This window comes from Pipra filicauda, unplaced genomic scaffold (assembly GCF_003945595.2).
Source record: "Pipra filicauda isolate LSUMZ 115617 unplaced genomic scaffold, ASM394559v2 scaffold103_size3290846_pilon, whole genome shotgun sequence".
Lineage (NCBI taxonomy): Eukaryota > Metazoa > Chordata > Aves > Passeriformes > Pipridae > Pipra > Pipra filicauda.
Genome location: NW_024103474.1, coordinates 892816 through 904817, shown reverse-complemented (window position 1 = coordinate 904817; position 12002 = coordinate 892816).

Below are 12002 nucleotides of genomic sequence, written 5' to 3'. Positions count from 1 at the left end.
AGTCATACTGGCATGACTTTAAAAACTCTTCCTTTTCTGCCTGACTTAAATAACTAGGTTTGAAATTCAAAAGGAACAAATTCAGGACATTCAGAAGAATCCCCAGTAACTTCTTTATGTTGAAAATTAATAGCTATTGAATTGTCATGTGTTCCATGCTCAAGGAAGAACAAAAGCCTACCTGTAAAGGATTCATAAGTGCTAATTTTATTCACCAATAACTAGGGTAAAAATTAAGGTTCTCCAGCAATCCAGCCAGCATGAAGCTGAGCTTCAGAGTTAGAGAAAAAGAATGCAAGTCAGACTAAGTAATGGCAGGATAAAATTTCTTGTTAAGTTCTTCCATAAAGTAATATATTGAGTTCTAATTACTGCATCATAAAACAAGACATTATAGCAGTACCAAGGAGGATTGTAAAAGTTGATTTCTTTTAGAAGCAAAGTCAAGCATAAAAAGTCTGCAGTAATAATAATGTAGTAATATCTAAGTACCTGAAAAAAATAAATAATGAGAGAGTTGAAATATATAAAAATGTAAATGGGTTAAGCAGCGGAAAGTTTTTCATTTTCCTTGGTAACAAAAATATTTGACAGTGAAAATTAATGGGTGATAACAGGTATCAAGAAGCCCTTTATGCTGTCTTGACAGAAAAGCACATCAATGCAGAAGGAGGTTGTTCTTCAAATAATAACCCACCAAAACCTGCATTGTAAGACTGTTTTTCTTGGAAAAGGCTTTGAAATCAAGCATTTTATATTTTATGCTTTCATAGTAGGATTCTCACATTCTAAGCTACTTTGAAAGTTAAATTTACTTTCAGAAGAAGTAGAGGTGACTTTGAAAAGTTTTCCTTAGGCATTGGATTCCTTCAATCTTGTTGCCCTGGGACAAAATAAAAATAAATCCACGAGAGTCAAAAGGAATTGGATGCTTTTGGCTGAGAAAAGTTTTAATTTATGCTCTAAAACCAGTCAAGGATATAAGCAATCATGTCTGAATCTCCAAGCAGTAGGAATTAAGCTGAAACATTTGACTAAAAAGCTTATTCCCATATTTCTCTCATATGGTATCTTGTGATTTTCTTTGAAGTGTTTGGCAGCAGGTACTGGAAAGAGCTACAGCAAAGCATTTGATGCTTGGAACTCCTTTCAGAGGCTTTCCAGTGATCACTGCTCCCCACTGCTTACCTTGCTGCTGAGAATCTGCAGCCTTTCTTATGGATATTAGAAGCAGTCATTAGCCTTCTGGAATATTTGCTTCTCTCGGTCTGTTTGTTACAACTTCATGTTTCTCATCACTAACAGAATTTTCCACATGCAGTCCCAGCAGTGTTTGTCTAACTTGTTTCCAAGACAAGACAACACTGTGCTGCACTGTCCCACAGTGTGACACGGCCTTGCAGAGAGATCAGTGAGCATCAGTTAATTGAGAGAGGGAAGTCAGGCACCAGCATGAAAATACAAGGATTTTAACAAGCAGGTCTCATGGCTGGCTTCCTCACTGAGCATATACCTCAATCACACTTAGCTGCTGCCAAAGCAGCAGGGCTGCATTATCTTTTAGAGCTTTCTAAATGATGTTGAATATCATTTGTATAATGCTTTAGGTGGGTGTAACTCATGGAGAATTTGCTTCTGAACGTTTCCCACCTGCACCATGACCCTCTAGCCTGGGCTTTGCTGCTGACCCAGCACACCACATGCATTCCCTGACATGTTACAAGGGGTTTGGCTGTTCATGTGGCTGCCAGAGAAGAAGGACAAGGATGCCAGGCTTGGGGCAACTGCTTTTGTTCATTGTGCAGGAAATCTCCAGGTGTGTGGCAGCAAGGTGAGCAGGAGGCAGTTGGTGATGAAGTTCTATATTTTCTTGTGTATTTCCTTATTTGAAGACCTTCTCTGCACCCTTTAAACCATTCATAATTTTAAGTCATTAGAGACAGAGGGAGAAAGGATAAAGATTATTTGTTCTTCAGGGGTTATACTTTCACCCTCTAACATAAGCCTTTATGCTACAAGATTTTCTTCTGGGCTGTTAGCCAGGTACACGAATCACTGTAATCCTGATCAGAGAGATGACAACTAAACTGGTATGAGGAAAACTTCCAAAGATTTGAACTCACAGTAGATTACAATGCTTTGTTAGGCTAATAGATTTTACAAAGTGCTTGTTTACAGATTGTCCTCTTGAAGCTGTTCAAAACATGCTCCCGAGAGCAAGTTTAAAAAAAAATAAAATCAATAGAGAGTGGTTTTGGCCATCACTTGCTTTTCTGCTACAATGTGACTGGTCCCATCAGAGCTCACTTGCTTAATGCTAAGAGGCAGAATCCAAGCTCTGGAACCAGCGAGCTGGATTTTGTCACGTTGCTTTCTTTTGTCAATTAAACCTGTTCTGAAGAGACAGAAACTTCACTAATAGCTTCTCAAAGTTCCTTCTGTTATTTTGGGGTCGGAGCTTTCCATGCATACAAAAGTGATACTGTTGCCTTCAAATTTCAGCTGTTTCGTTGCTTGACAGCATTGTCTGTTGATTTTGAGGTGTTTGTTTTTTTTTTTCCCCTCAAGGATTATTTTCTAAAGCTGTTTCACAGATGACACCTGACTACACTTATAAGTTTTTTTAAAATAAAAATTTAATAGTAGCTTATGCAATCTGTGCTTTTGCATGGAAATTGCATGATTGGACAAAAAGTTACCTAATTTGTAGAGAAATTACTAGATTCCTGATATAATATTGAAAAGCATGTGTCTGGGAACACAAATATAAAGATCTCTCCTAAGTGTTTTCATGCCAACAATATAAGATCTGGGTGTCTCTTCGAATGGGTAAGTTGCTCGTATAGTTCTGTAGCTTTCTTGAACCTTTGCTTTAGCAGTTTCTGGCCCATTTACAAATGGTACAGTATAACATACCCACTGTGGGGATATGTCAGTATTTGGATACCCAGAAAGTAATGTTTTTGCAAAGTGATTAAGCATGGAAGAGTAATATTTATTATTAGACTTATGGAAAAGAAAACCTTGAAGACAACTTGTTGTTTCAGTCCCTGAAGCCATTATTTGAATCTCTTAATGTTTAATATCTCAATCTTTTTCTAGCTATTCTATGGTTTTGAAGGTCTTGAGGCAACTTTTAGCAGTTTTACGAATAGAAGCAGTGACAGTGTATGGATTATCAGCATTTAAAGATCTGAGTTCTTGATCACAGCATTCTTCCCTCCTTTTCCATTAACTTCCTAATTAGATTTACATTGCAATTTTCATTATTGCTATCATCAAAATACCTGTAGTCAGCTCAAGCTATGTATAAATTAAAGATAGAATATTTAACTATGCTGCATTTTTCATTTTAAGCGTGAAACTGAATAAACTTAATACTTCTGGCATAACTAGTTCCCTTAATACAAATAATCAATTACCTTTTCCTTTCTGCCACATGGCCAGACATGCAGAGAGATTCTTTCCACCTGGGTTCTTCATGTCATTTGAAAAGCCAGAATTAAAGGGGACAGAAGAGGGATTGCAGCCCTCTCCATTTCATCACATAAACTTTCCCTCTGTGCAGCTGGTACACTGAAAATGAAACTGCTTCAGAACAGGCTCAATAGATACTAAGTGTGAGAACAAAAGAACTTTAATTCTATAGTGTGATTTTTGTCCTAGAGAATTAGCATTACTGGTAGTGGGGGAATCCATAATAATCTTGGTACATCAATGTAAAATAAATTTCCATATGTCTTTTTGTAAGTTTGGTTGCTGTTTTTCCCCTTCCTAAAACTTCCATCCCCTGACTGTGAAGTGTAAATCTCCCTTGCAATACGTGATCTGTAGTAACAGATACCCTGAAGATGATGCAATTCTCCTCGTCTCAGCAGTTAATTCCTTCACTACTTTATGGCATATGTATAGCCTATGTGTGTATAAAATACTTGGGATAAGCAGAAAATAGAGGAAGTATACAAATTAGAAATTATACATAGAAACAGGGGAGAAAAGTGTTTTCTGTGCAAATGGTTGGTTATGTGTGTGCTGTGTCTACTTATGTCTCCTTGCTGGTGTGGAAGCTCAGGTCATCTTCAGAAGTCTGTAGACCCTCCAGAGGAAATCAATGGCTCTTGGAACCTTCATCAGTAGCTGAACTTGGTTTTTATAACACTTAAGCTGTGGCTTCTACTGGTTAGGACAAGGCAAAAATATCTCTCCTTGGCTGAAGGGGTTACTACGTGTGTTACATAGAAACAGTCTTCACAGCCTGGTTTGTGAAGGCAGATTAATTTTTCTAATTCATAATCCCTCAGGCAGGGTCACACGGGGCCTTTACAGAGATCTTAAACCTGATCACTGTGTTACCAGAATTCATTGCTATTTGGGATCATCAGCTTCTTTGAGGTCCTAGGCCTGCTGTGACTCTGCAGAACTCCTATAGATTGTTGCTAATGTTTTTTTGCAGCAGCTTTCCTATTCTTTGCATATTGATACGCTGTGCTCATCTCGCATAGAACTAGTGCAGCATTTTGTTCTAAAATGTTGTTGTAAATCACTTTTATGTTTTCAAATGTCTTTGCAAGGTGGTGGAATGACTTAGCAGAAAATATTGCAGTTGCTGACAGCAGATTCTTTCCCTTTAGAGATAATGCTTGCAAAAAGAAAACATAATATGATAGCGTAAGCAGAAAAAAATCTGGAAGTCTTGTTGCCCACTTCGATTCTATGACCTTGGATGTAATTAAAAGACTTCTTATCTTTGTTGCTCAAGAAATGGGTGGATATTCCAATACACAAACTTGACTGATTTTTATGAAGAAAGAGGAAAAATGAGCTAGAGTCTGGGTACTTGAAAGGTAGCTATATTGATTTTTTTTTTTCCCCTAAGAAATTTTTATTAAAATTTCGCCTCTGAGATCTGAACAATTACAGATTTTTCTGTTTTTTAATGTTTGTTTCATCTAATGGAGCAAATCTACTAAGGAAAAAGAAAATCAGGTTTTTGGGTTTATATTTTTCTACTGCAAACCTTTATCTAACTAAAAAGGTATGAGTATTGCCTTTATTCTACAAAGTTATCTGATTCATTATACTTTCTAATTTCACTAGCAAGTATGTGTCCTTAGACCCTCTTGAACGAAAATAAGACATTTTAATCTGACCATGTTCATTGTATCATGGGAAATCCTGTTCCAATTATGTCTCTTTTTCTTTTGTCAATGATCCTACTTTAAATATCTGATGTCTGTGATAGCAGCCACATTATATGAATTCTCATTTTTGTAACACACATCCTGTTTTACGTATCTTTATTTTATTATTATTAACCAAATCAGACCTAAGTGCCATCAACCATGATGTGGTTTTGCAGCATTCTGACTTAATTTGTGTCTGTCTTACCATGTCTTTCTTTTCCATTGATTGCACAGAAATGAACAAGACCATGCTGTTTATCTTTTTTTTCCTCCTTCTTTTGTCTTTAGTCTACTCATTCTTTGTTTCTGGGCCTCTGAAGGAATTATGGGAACTCATATTGCTAGATAGTTGTGGGGGAGGAATGTCTGAGGGTCAATGAATTTATTGATATACGTAGCCTGAGACTGTAGGGAAAAAAAGAGCCCCCCCAAACCAGCACAGACTTTTCAGATGGCTGTGGGCAGCACGAGACTGCAGTGGTGCTCAGACTGCTCCAGGGCTGCTCTTAATCATCTTGAAACTTCACATTGCAAAACTTCTCCGACTGTCCTGATCATGGCAGAACTGAGGTTTGTGTGGTTACTTTTGGGGGAATGGCTGCTGGTGCTTTCTGACAAGTCTAGTTCCTTCCTGATGAATTTTTTTTAAGAATGGGAACAGCACGTATATTTAAGCTGAGTGCCAATCACCTTAGGGCAGTAGTGCTGGATGACACACTCTCCTCTTCTTACCATTTCATCCCCAAATTGGTAATAGTCTTTGACAAGCATTGCTGTGATTAAGTAAAGAGATGGATTGCTTTGTTAAAGGTACTTCACAGAGTATGAAAAAAATACTTTGAGGACTGCTTGGGTTAATAATTCATAGTTAGCTGATGTGGCAGGACAAACAAAGTACACTCAAAGTTCCAGTTACCTGGAGATCATGAATGTCACTGCATCCTTAACATAATGGACAAGATGCTGCTTCAGGACTTTCAGGGCCAATGTATTCATTGTTCTCCAGTTTGTCCAATGTAGCAATTAATGTGATTAAGCTAGTGCCAAATCTGCTTAAATACTATTGCACTGGGTCGTTAACTTTAACACTGTCATCATGTTCTCCCTAGTGCATTTACCTTATTTAAGGAAGATACTAATGCTTAGCATTCACTTGGATCAAGAACATATTAGTGCTTCTATAGTTCTCAAGATATTACTCAAAGTGTTCATGCATTAGGAATTATATTGGAGTAATGGGGGAAAAATTCAACCCTAAATCCCTTAGCCACTTGAGACTCCCACTGATATTACAGCAAGTTTCTTTATACCCATAATCTGCAAACTTATTGGTGTTTAGCCAGTTGTATGTGTGTGGTTTTTAGCTTGATGGATGTTCGGTTAGGAAATCTTTAGGTTGCCTGGAATAAAGGATGCTAAAGCTGTTCCTAGGTCCTATAAAGGATGTAATGCATCATAGTTCAGAGGAATTATCAGATAATTCTCAAGCAGTTCTTCTTATCCAAAAGACACAACAAGGCATGCTGGATTTTTTAGTGAGAGCTCTTGGGATTGGCTGGAGACAGCTATAATGGGTGCCTGAAGATGGGTCAGCAGTGGGTCTAGACACAGGTGAAAGGTTTTTTCCAGAAATAACTTAAATAGCCACAAACGCCTGCATATAAATTCATTGGTTTCGGAAAATTGACTCCTGTTTAGAAGAGTCCCAGTGTTCAGAATGAACTGAAATTCATCCTGCAGAGAGGTGGGAAAAGGTTCTGGTGTCAGTTACACAGCCAGGAACCTACAGAAATGGTTATTCAGGTAGCAGCTGATGCTGGGGGCTTCTAGTCTTTATTGGATATCCCTCAGATACTTCAAACAAGGAAGTGATTGAATGTCACATGTAACAGTCTCTGTGGACAAGAAGCTTATTGTAAGAAAGGAAGAAAAAAGAAGGCATTGATTTTCATTGTTACTGTTACTGCTCTCATTTTCTACCTGCGGGAACAAGAGTAAGAAGAATGTGTAAAATAAATTAACATTTTATAATTTGCGTATATTTGATCTTAGGAGAATGAGTCCTTGGACTTGAGCTTAAAGGGAAGAGGAAATATACTTCTATGGCTCTATACCTGAAAAAATTCCTAGGAAAGCACTGTGGAAACACATATATCTGCTAGTGGATCTTCAAATGTTCATGTTACTTCACTTGGGAGAGTTTTAAAAATAAAGGCAGATGCTAAAATCAGAAACATGTCGGGTCCAGCCTCTATGACATGTGAAAGTCTGTTAGGAACCAGTCTAGAAATTAACCTGTGAACTCATTTCCAGTGAGATTGGAATACATTCACAGTGCAGAGATAGGAGGTGGGAGCTCTTGACCAAATGACACAAGAGTGCAAGCTCAAAAAAAGAAACAAAAAGTTAAGAGTCTCATCTGAAAGACAAAGAAATTAAAAATGCTGTCTGGCAGACAGGCAGTACGTTATCATACAGATTACAGGGTGCCCTTGTAAGGTGAAATGAAAAGAGCATAGTAGAAATCAGCAGGAATATGGGAAAGGACATGCAAAGCTTCTGGCAGAGGGGGGGCATAGACCATTTCCAGCCTCAGGAGATTGTGTACAGGGACTTTGGGGGGATAAGAGGAAAGAAACATGTGAGGAGGTTGCCATGGGTGCAGTCTGCTGTGCCTATAACAAAATATACAACCTGAGAAATTGAGGGATTGGTCAGATGTGCCTGAGACGATTTTCAGAGGGAGATAGCATAAAAATTTTTGATTGTGAAGTTATAGTCTGCTACCTTTTAATTAAACCTTTATAAATACTCTTACAGAAATGAGAGTAGGTTGTTTTGTGCATAGTGAATGGTAAAACAGTGCTCAAAAAGTGAGTTGGGATGGACAGGCAAGGGCACTGTGAAGTCATTCCTAGCATATAGTGTAACATTCCATGTGTGGAAAAGCATGTAGATGTCCGAGGGCTTGGATACATGGGATCAGTCACTGTAATAAAGGCAGCTTTACTGAATAAAGTTAAGATCTTCTTAGGTGAGTTTTGTGCCACATTAAAGACAATGAGGGAGGCTCTCATCAAAGTGTGAAGTGATTATGAAAACGTTTATTTTTACTTTCGATACTACTTTTTTAAGATGTGCAACCTTCTGTGAAGTGCATAAAGCGACTCAATATCTGTCTGGAACAGGCAATTTTATATTTTTATGTACTAATCTGTATGAACATCTACATGTCCGTAATTATGCTTGCTTTCATCCTTCTTCCTTGTTTGTTTATTTTTTTCTGAAGTCTTGTAATTTAAAAAAAAATTCCCAATGTTTTGCAGTTTGATCTGAAAGTCAGAATGAAATGTATACACGGAGCCTATAGAGCTGGTGAACAATGTAGTGAATTCTGTCACTCCTGTGTAGAGCAGGAGACATGTTGTGTTAATTAACTTTTTTCGTAGCTGCATCACTTATTAAAAAATATTCTGGCAAAATGATTGTAGCTATGGATAGAAATTAACTTCTTCACTCTGAGCCCAGGTACATACCATAAACTGCCTTGCCTCTAATAGCCCTTCAGTTCCAAAATCATTGAGTTTTTTGTCTAGGCAGCCTTTGGAAGCATATGTCTGCAGTACTTTGTATCTTGAAATAAACTGAGGGAACTTTCACAGTTCTGTAGAATCATCTGACTTCATAAGTACCAAAGAATATGGAGTTTTTCTTGTGCACTAGCCAGATGGATTCCTCAGATCCCATATTGCACAGTCTAATCTATAGTCTTGGCAGTAGTTTCTAATGTACATTTTATCTTCAGTTTTTAATTTGTGATGACCTTTACTTCATTAGTTAATGATTTTAAATTGTGTGATCCATTAGCTGTTTGATTCAGTAGCCATGTACTTCTAGAAATTGCTTCCCAGTAGATTCTCTTACAGTTTTATGTTTTTAGAGGGAGGACAATTTCCTACTTTTTGGACATTTCCAAACTTCTACGGAATTGAGATTGAGAATATATAATGCTTAAGCAAATTTCCTTTTAATGACCTAGTCCACTTCCTTGTGAGAAAATTGGACCTCTTGAGTGCAAAATCCTATACCAAATACGCTTTTAGGCAGAGAGGGTGTATGTGCACTTCCATCTTTTGGGTCTTCCTCAAATACTGACAATTTTTTTCTATGTTTAAGATGATAAAACATAGGGAACGTTCTTTGGAGATTCACTTTTCCAGGTGCTTGGGAAAATATGTGCTTGTTTATCAGAAATTCTAGGTGTCTGTTGGTCCTGCACACCTTAATGAGAACTGCAGGGGTTTGGCCCCTTTCACTGTGGTGTTCACAGTAACAGGCTGGGCAATGTGTTGAAATCACACCTTATGTTTTAAAACTGACTCAGATTCAGATAATAATTACTATTTTAATCATTCTGAAGCGCTATGATGTTTTTTAAGGAAACAAAGACTTTTATGTGCATCAGTCAGCTCAAAGGAGTTAGAAATGCCTCAGTTCCCCAGAAGACTTGCTTTTTTTTGTGGGAACTGACTGGAACCTGAAACTGTAGTTATGGCACATGCCTGTCATGAGCAATGTAGAGGGCAGGTGAGAAGATACTTGCCTAAATAAGGGACCCTGTGAAATCCTCACCTGAGACAAAAGAAAGAAAGACTTGTGTGAAGGTACCATGGGACTTGTTTATGGATAAAAAGAGAGGAATCATTTTATAATGTATCCCTCCAAGATAAAATGGTAGCAGCCTGCTTTGATTGCATTTCAAAGGACTTGTGGCACATTAAACAAATTCAGAGAGCTAATAAGCTTTACACAGTGATCCCAAGACCTTTAGATGTTATTTTATAGTAGGCCCATGTAAAAAACATCCAAATTTTGTGTATGTTTTTTTCCTGTATGTGATGAGCTCTTTAGTTCCTCCAAGAACACAGAGCTACCTGAGGGTAAGAAACTTTAGGTCCCAGACTAGTGAAAAATAATTCCCAGGATGAATTTTTTAAACCTTTCAGATGGAAGTCATGCAAACTGCAATAAGAAAAAGTGCATTTCAAGGTTAAAAGAGATGATTGTAATGAGATGAGTATGCTAAAAAAAAGTGCGTAAATTATGTTTACTAGATGAAGGCTTTTTATTCGTACTAGTGTTGCATTTACTATTTGTAATACAGTATCTAGGGAATTCTGCCTGATGCCTGTATTTAAATTAAGGTGGAGTAGTTTACAAGCAGGATAAAATGGTCAATGTTTCAAGTTAACAACAAGTAAAATAAAATAACTCTAATAAAAGTGAATGAAAGAGATATAATATCTAAACTTTGTGTATTGCCCCTTCCTTCTGAAGACCATCTCTCCTTAGGGAATTTGCTTAGTTCACAGCTATTTCTGGCATTTTGAACTGCATTTTGACTTTGGTACAAAATATATTGGACTATTTGGAGCTTGGTGACCATGTCATGTAAAACCTACATTCAATAAGTGGCATGCAAAACCAGTATAAATATCAGTGTGTATGTATAGACGGCTAACAGATAATTACCAGTGAGCTGTCATCAGGAATACAAAATTATGGTGATTATGGGAACAGAAAATAACTGCCTTTCTGCCTCTCTTTTTAATGCTAGTACATATTCTCATGTGAAAACCGCAAGTTCTTTTCCAGGTCACTTTTGCATGTGCTGTTCCTTTCTGTGAAAATCTTAGAAAAAATAATTCTGAAAAATGGAGATTTTTCATGCCCTCATGGACAATCTATATTTGACCTTTTCCAGCAAGTTAATCTCCAGGTCAGAGAGTTTTAGTCATAAAAACTAGTAAAGCCAGTGCAGCACCTACAGTGAGTTTTTCAGCAAATTAGCAAGGGTGGGGTAGCATGAAACAAATCAAGTATGCCTTATGGTAGTTTGTTGCTTCTCCAAATAAGAAATAGATTTTTTTCATGCAGTAATGGAAACTTCTCCCGTGGTATGGCTTGTCTTGCCTGTATTTCTAGAGGGTATAATTACAGATAATGGACTTTGGTTTGCATCTTGGGATTTCTGAATTTTGCAGAGCAACAAAATTTGATTGTTGTGCTCTCACTAAATCCTTTCAAACTCAATGACTGAAGTGATATCAAAACTGTCAAAAGACCCAAGCAAACAAAACCCACAACAACTGTCAAAAGGCAAAGCTTGTGTTTGTGTAAGTAATGCTGAACTTCAAGACTACATCTGCGAAAGACCCTCCTATTTGTGGGTTATAATGCAAAATAACAATGATGGAAAAATTACAGAATGGTCAGTAAAGTAAAATCATCAGCCCTTAGTGTTATTTGAAGAGACCCATTGTAATGATGCTCTTTCATGAGAGCATTTAGATGTAATGTGAGGCACTTATAGATGCTGGATATACATTTCAAACATGAATATCCTCTTTCTTATCTCAACTGAAATGACCTTTCACATTATTCTATTCTCATCAATCTCTTTGCTGGAAGACTTTGCAGCTTGCACATCTCTGTGTGTTTTAGCCTGTAGTTAATGCATATGCATTCACTGCTTTGGCAGGTGCAGATGCAGTTCACTTCATATTCTCAGGGAGAGTGATCCAGTTATTCCTGAATGTGCAAATTGGCTGGGGCATCACTTACCTAACTGCACCCTGGCAGATTCTCTACAACAAGCTTTCATTGCAGGGATCACCTCCAAATTCCTGATCGATAATCTGTGTGTAGTACATGCTGTAATAAATCCATTATAGCATGCACTGTGGAAGGAACTCCAGTTCTTTTGGCACAGAAGAGCTGCAAAACTGTATGTTGTTCTCACCATGCAATTAGGCTGTG